Source organism: Coenobita brevimanus, chromosome 51 (genome assembly GCF_032717465.1).
Source record: "Coenobita brevimanus isolate Jiangsu-jjx chromosome 51, ASM3271746v2, whole genome shotgun sequence".
NCBI classification, from domain to species: domain Eukaryota; kingdom Metazoa; phylum Arthropoda; class Malacostraca; order Decapoda; family Coenobitidae; genus Coenobita; species Coenobita brevimanus.
Genome location: NC_137004.1, coordinates 38,077,004 through 38,084,216, shown reverse-complemented (window position 1 = coordinate 38,084,216; position 7,213 = coordinate 38,077,004).

The window sequence follows — 7,213 nt, the reverse complement described above, 5'->3', positions numbered from 1 at the left end:
TGTATGTAAGTCGTGTTTACATTCACAGAACCAACGTGGATAATCCCTGACCTTTCCCTGTTAGACAGAGAGTAATGTGGTGCTGTTTTCTTTCTTATATAATTTTCCTTCTCTCTCTCTCTCTCTCTCTTTCTCTCCAAAAGACCGAGCGGAATGTGAGGGCTGGATGTTTACTAGGTGTTCATTTATTTTTTTTCTTTCCCTAATTTCTTTCTTATGGACTCAGCAGCGCCTTCTGTCCTCTCCCCCCTTCTCCTTCATTCTTTATCCCTCGCATTTTTCAGTATTAGTCTATTTTCGTCCCTAACCTTTGCTCATCGTCACTGTCTCTGTCTGCACGTATTGGTGTTATTTTCGTCCTTCACCTTCTCTCTCTCTCTCTCTCTCCATTCTTCATAATATTTACAGCAGATTCGCACCCTCGTCTTTTGTCTCCGTCACTCACTGCACCATTCACTCACTCACTTACTCACTCCCTCCTTCCCTTACTCACCCACTCACTCACACAAACTCTAAAAGGCGAACCCAGTAACCTTCCCAGCGGCCTTTCGTTCATTCATATATTAGCCATGACACACGTAACCGCCATCCAGCTGCACGGCGACCAGGTGAGTCAGTGGCTGCATCCTTGGCCGGTGTTCTGATGCGGTTAGGAAGCTTCGTAACACCTCTTCCATACTGATTTATATTCCTGATGCTGGTCCTTTGCTATTTTTATATGTGTGTTATTCATGCAATCTCTGTCGACATTAAAAGTATATAAGCACCAAAAAAGAGGATATTAATGGGTAGTTTTGAAAATAAATCGTTAATTAAGAGGTGCTAGGGAGCAGTACAAGCCCTCGTCTGAGCTTAGAACGAAGAAAACAGGAGGAATGTTTTATAAGGTGTCATTGTAGTGAAGGGGTTGATAGTTTATTTGTTTATTTATTTATTTATTGTGTAGTGTCAGAGGATGTTGCTTAATATAGAGAAACCCAAGACAGCAATAATGTTAAAATCTGTCCTGAGTTACGTTTGACCGAAAAGTACAGTATGAACCTCGAATTAGATGCCAGCAAATGCAAGACGTATTATTCAGCTTTTTGAACTTATGACCAAAGGAACGTTTAATTAGAAATGTTTTTATATGGTTTCTAGAAGGAGGTGAGGGTCTATGCCAGTCAAAATTAGACGGTGATGCCTTACGTACACTCACGAAAAAGTAACCGAACGCTGTAAGCATCATGCATTTTGAAGTGTATGACCGAAGAATCTGTAAAACAGCTGTTCCCGTGTGTATAAGAATCTGAAAACAGCTCTCCCCGTGTGTGCCTCTTTCAATAATGGTTCCTTCACAGTGCACCATATACCAGTTTAATGGCCTCAGCTTGCGTTAACTCCAAAATCAGGCGTGCCAACCATTCCGAAGTGTCATGTTACTTTCTGCTCATTCTCACCTCCATCGTGGCCAGGTGTCTGAGTACTTTTTGGCGATGGTGTAGTTCGCTGTTAATGTTAGTGTACTTTATTTGCACGAAAAATTAAGCTAGTTCAGTAGTATTACCTTCATTTTTTTATACTGCCGTTTACAAAATTACACAGACAGTAACATTTGCCTTTCTTCACATAAAAACAGTATGACAGAAAATTAGAAACTGCATAATTAAACCCATGAAAACACACATAACTTGACACGAAAGCCTACCTAACAGGCGAAGATCAACGCTCAGGTGTCTTGTTGCCTGATGGTTCTAAATATATGTGAATTATAAGTGGCAGAAGCAGGAAGGGTCGTAAATGTATATCTTCTGTGCTTCTTTACGGAGAATGGGGGCAGATGGCGGGAAAGACACTGCTGAGTGGGGTATTTTTTTTTTCAATGTATGCAACTTGGATCATATGTTAGACTGTCCACCCCCTGGGCATATCTGTCCTGCTGTCAAGAGATGGCACACGCACCTTCACAGGTCACCACTTGCGTCTCATTAGGTACTGATGTGATGGGTATATGTGCGGATAGTTTTATCATGTGTTACTTGGTTTCGTGCAAGATCTGTTTAGACTCCTTTTACGAAATTCTTATGTCCAAACTCTTCCCTACCGAAGTTCAGGATCGATCTCGTTTCCTGTCCTTCAGCAGCCCACCACTCTACCACGAGGCTGCTGTGTGGGTTGTGAGAGAAAGCTAGGTCAGTAGGCGATCACGGCACCACTATTTATAGAAGCTGTCATTGACCTTTCCAGATGTTAGACTTGAAATATACAGAGATGCCAAACGTTCACCGAGTACACGAGTTGATCTTGACCCTTTTAGAACGAGGATGACGTGCACATTAATCTAGCTAGACCTTGACGATTTTTATTCAAGGTAGGAGATACGTTTAGCAGGGAGGCTGTTACTGAAGGCTGTTATCTTACCCGTTCCGACTAGGGGAAAAAAAAACGAGCTGAATAAAATCGTCTGGGGTGTAGGTGTGTGGTGGATGTGGATGTGGGGCTGAAACAGGTGTGTGATGTTTGTAGGTGTGTGATGAGTGGAGGTGTGCGGTGTTTACAAATGTAGAAATGATGGTTAAGTTGAAGGGCTTGGGAGAACTGTTGACTGCGAGTGCAAGCAAAGGATACTGGCTAGCTTGGCAGTAGCAGAACGTGTAACCTTTAATGTCTGGTAATCTCAGAGTGGGATGAGGTGGGTGAGCTGTGTTTGCAAAGTTATCTGGTGCTAATGCATGCCAGGTGGATAAGCAGTCCCGTGCCGTGCCAACCGGCCAACCGTCATATGCACATTACAGACCCTTCCGCCTATCAGGGACATTACCGTCTGTTCTCTGTCGCTTGCTGCTGTTCTGTGCTGTTTCAGTTCACCTGCTACCCTTTATTGAGCGGCTGCGTGGCTGTGGTGCCAGGGTAGCGTCAGGATCCATGGCAGTTGCGTACGAGAGTGGCACAACTGCTATAATGCACATGTGTATAAAGGGCACAGGTGTGAAAGTGACAGGTGTGTGATTGGTGCACAGGTGTGAACGACGCAGGTGTTTGTGTGCTGATATTTAGTAGTCGGCAGAGAATTTTTTTTCCAACTGTGTATGACCTACCTTTTTTGTCTCTGTTAATAATATTAATATCTATCTGTCTATCTATCTATCTATTTATCTATATAGTATAATCGTAGGTATGCCAACGGCGATTATTTTATATTCCTTTCATTCTCTTCGTCGTTTTCCTTTGAGAATTTGGAAGAAACATGTGCTGTTGCCCCTGGACATGTCCAGAATCTCCAGTAGACTCAGGTATCAATCATTAATTGCCCAACTGCCCTCGTATGGTATCTGTCCTTCTGTCTGTGCCGTCATGTCAAATTTCTTTTTGTGTCGACGGTCACCGATTTCTTCGTAAATCAGCGGTTCTCATCCTTGGGTACATGTAATCCCAAGGAGTTCACGGAGCTGCGGCTGGGAGGACGCACACCACATTCAGGTTTTTGGATATTTTGCGTTTGGATTTCCTTTTTTTTTTTTTTTCTTTTCCTCTTTTCAGAAAGCATAATATTAGTGAAGTACGCTAATCGAGTTCATAGTGTTCACAAAAAGTAGTCATGGGTAACTTATTAAGGTGTAATAGTTACAATTCTATATCCTGTCCTGTGCTAACCTTAATGAAGTGACGGGTAGCTCTCTTGAACAGTATCCTACCATCTGGTCTGTAGAGGGAGCCATCTGTGACCACATTCTCATCCCGCACTCAGGCATGCCAAGACAAGGTGCCTGTTTGTTGGAGATGAAAAATGTTACACCATTACACTTGCTTCTCTCTCTCTCTCTCTGACAGTCCTCAGATTGGCTTTGCTAGTTAATTATGAAGCTACGTGTGGAAGATGTGCTTTTGGGATGGAGCCAGGATTCCGGGGGCTTGAATGGCGAATGAGTGACTGTGTGGCCCATTTCATTAAGCATGCTGGTGATTAGTTCTCCCTCTGTCATAATTTTTGAACCCTTTCCTTGCTTTCTGAACCCTGCCTAACCCCATCTGTGGGTAAGAAAAGGTGCGGATGATGATGATGATGATAATGATGATGATGATGATGATGATACTCTTAATTGTGGATGAAGTCAGTATGTTTTAGTCCCAGTATAACGCCTTATCTCCCTCTCCACATTCACCCTTCCTATCCTTGTCTTATTTAACGATATAAGCGTATCAGCCACATGACAGCGGTAATTGACTTGAGGGGGAGGAAGGTGAGGGGAGGGGAGACGTTGGGTAATGGTCAGTCTTGCATCTCTCTCTCTCTCTCTCTCTCTCTCTCTCTCTCTCTCTCTCTCAAATCAGTATATATAATCCCTTGCTACATACGATCGCATGTATATTTTATTCAGTAATCATTTTACACACCCTCTACCACTAACCAAAGAAGCATCACTATGACGCTTACCTTCATAATTCCTACTATTGCCCAGTGTAAGTAGACCTGAGTGTAGCAAGATCTCATTAAGTATAAGGCAGTTTAGACAGCGTTAAAGATGAATGCTTATTGGAATTGTATATATACGTGAGTTATGATGAACGGTAGCATATTATCGTATTGCGGGTCTCCGTATTGCGAGTCTTCGTATTGCGGGAAGACATCGGATATTGGGTGATGGTACTGAGGGGACGTGAGGGGAAAAAATACGCGTGTTTGGATTGATCTGGTGGCGTCCAAGGTGACCCGTAAAACACACACACACACACACACACACACACACACACACACACACACACACACACACACACACATTTCTCTCTCTTTCTCTTTGTCTCTGTCTGTTTGTCTGTCTGTCTGTCTTTGTCTGTCTGTCTGTCTCTCTCTCTCTCTCTCTCTCTCTCTCTCTCTCTCTGTCTCTCTGTCTGTCTGTCTGTCTCTGTCTGTCTGTCTCTCTCTCTCTCTCTCTCTCTCTCTCTCTCTCTCGCCAGTACACACGCACGCACAGAGAGAGAGAGAGAGAGAGAGAGAGAGAGAGAGAGAGAGAGAGAGAGAGAGGGAAATCAATGACACTCAGGAGATGCAACATGAGTGTGTGGTGGCATCTGGGAGGGAAAATGAGAGCTATATTCCTTTTTTCATCGAAGACTTTAATGACTATCAAAGGAGAGATCTGGACTAAGAACACGAGAGAGAGAGAGAGAGAGAGAGAGAGAGAGAGAGAGAGAGAGAGAGAGAGAGAGAGAGAGAGAATGCAAAGTGGTTTAATGATCATCAAAGGGAAGATCTGGGCTAAGAATACGAGAGAGAGAGAGAGAGAGAGAGAGAGAGAGAGAGAGAGAGAGAGAGAGAGAATGATATAGTTAAGACTGAAAGGAGGGAGAATATATTACTTATAAGAAATTGAAAAAAAAAAGGATAATTTGACATGATGTATTGATGTAAATAAAATAAATAAATAAAAACCTATTGACAGCACGAGTCGTTGGACAAGATTTAGACTATGATTAAGAGAAGGAAACATATATTAGTGAAAAAGAAAATGCAGTAATAAAGACATAAGTGGATGTAATGAATTGCTGTGAGTGAAGGAGGAGGAGGAGGAGGAAGAGGAAGAGTAGGCTTGTATTAAAGAAGGAGGAGGAGGAGGAGGAGGAGGAGGAGGAGGAGGAGGATTGCATTAACGAAGAAGAAGAAGGGGAAGAAGACGAAGAAGAAGAAGGAGGAGGAGGAGGAGGAGGAGGAGGAGGAGAAGGAGTAGAAGAAGAGGAGGAGGAGGAAGGAAGAGGGAGAGGAGGCATATGAGAAAAAGAAGAAGAAAAAGAGGGAGAAAAGGAAGAAGCAGGAGGAGGAAGAGGAAGAAGAAGGAGGAGGAGGAAGAGGAAAAAGGAGGAGGAAGCATGCAGTAATGAGTGTCAGTTACTCGACTGAACATCATTAAGGCCGACATACAATTTTGGCTATGTCTCCGTCTATTCAGAGCTAAGACACAGCCGTCGAGTTTACGTTCCAGGTCCCTATTTCAGCTTTGACGCTGGTGAGGTGGTGGTGAAGTCGTTTGGAAAGTAGTCTCTCTCGGTGAAAGTACACGGTTTTGATTCACATTGATCCAGGAAACAGTTTGAGTCTATGAATTTCCCTTAAAAATTATGTGTATCAGTCTGTCGATCTATTTGTCCATACATATACAGAGAGAGAGAGAGAGAGAGAGAGAGAGAGAGAGGTCTAAAAACTAAATTCAGTAATTCGTGAAAATTCTCCCCGTATACGTAATTTCAGAGTCGCGACTTTTTTTTCCCCGCGAACAATAGCCACCTGAAATAAATAAATAAAAACCCCTATGTTGTTGCCTCGGCTTTTGTTTGATGGGATCGCTTTTATTTTGTGTATTTTTGTTTTTATTTATTTATTTTTTAACTGTGAAAACTGTTGCAAGCTTTTTTGGCATGTTGTGTGTTTGTATTTATTAGTAACGGGGGAGGGGATGTAAATGTCTTTGTCTGTCTGTCTCTGTCTGTCCGTCTGTCTCTCTCTCTCTCGCTCCCCCTTCGTGTGTATGTGTGTGTGTTTACTGTATATAATAACTAGAGAGAGAGAGAGAGAGCAAAAATTAAAACCCTGTGGTGTTTTTCATATCCACGGCGTGCTGTCATGCGTATAACTATGTAGCTAATTTTTGTGCTTTTCTGCTTTCCACTGTTTTGTTGATGTGTGGGTTGGGATGAGGGAGGCTGTTCATATTTTCACTTTTTATATTGCCATTTAATTATTTTTTAACTATATCTATCTATCTATCTATCTATTTATTTATCTATCTGTCTCTATCTGTCCATATTCCTTTTTACGACTAATGTAGGCTTAATATATCACGCTTTTCTCCATACGTTTTGTTGTATTCCAGTGTTCATATTATTATTATTATTATTATTTTTTTTTTGAGGGGGTGAGACTGGACATAATATTTAGTTTTTTCAATTTATTTTCATGCTTGTTATATTTTATGATCTGTACTAGCATATGAAGCTTTGTTGTGTTCCAGTGTGTGTGTGTGTGTGTGTGTGTGTGTGTGTGTGTGTGTGTGTGTGTGTGTGTGTGTGTGTGTGTGTGTGTTTTCGTTAGCTAGGTCTTGCGTGATCATTTCTTTGCTTCTCTTCATTTTTTTATAATTTTGCTATATTTTTCATAATAATATTTGTATTTTTCCCAGTACTGTATATTGCTGCGAATTACACGGGCAATACATATCAGGAATTATTTTTGTCCCTTTTA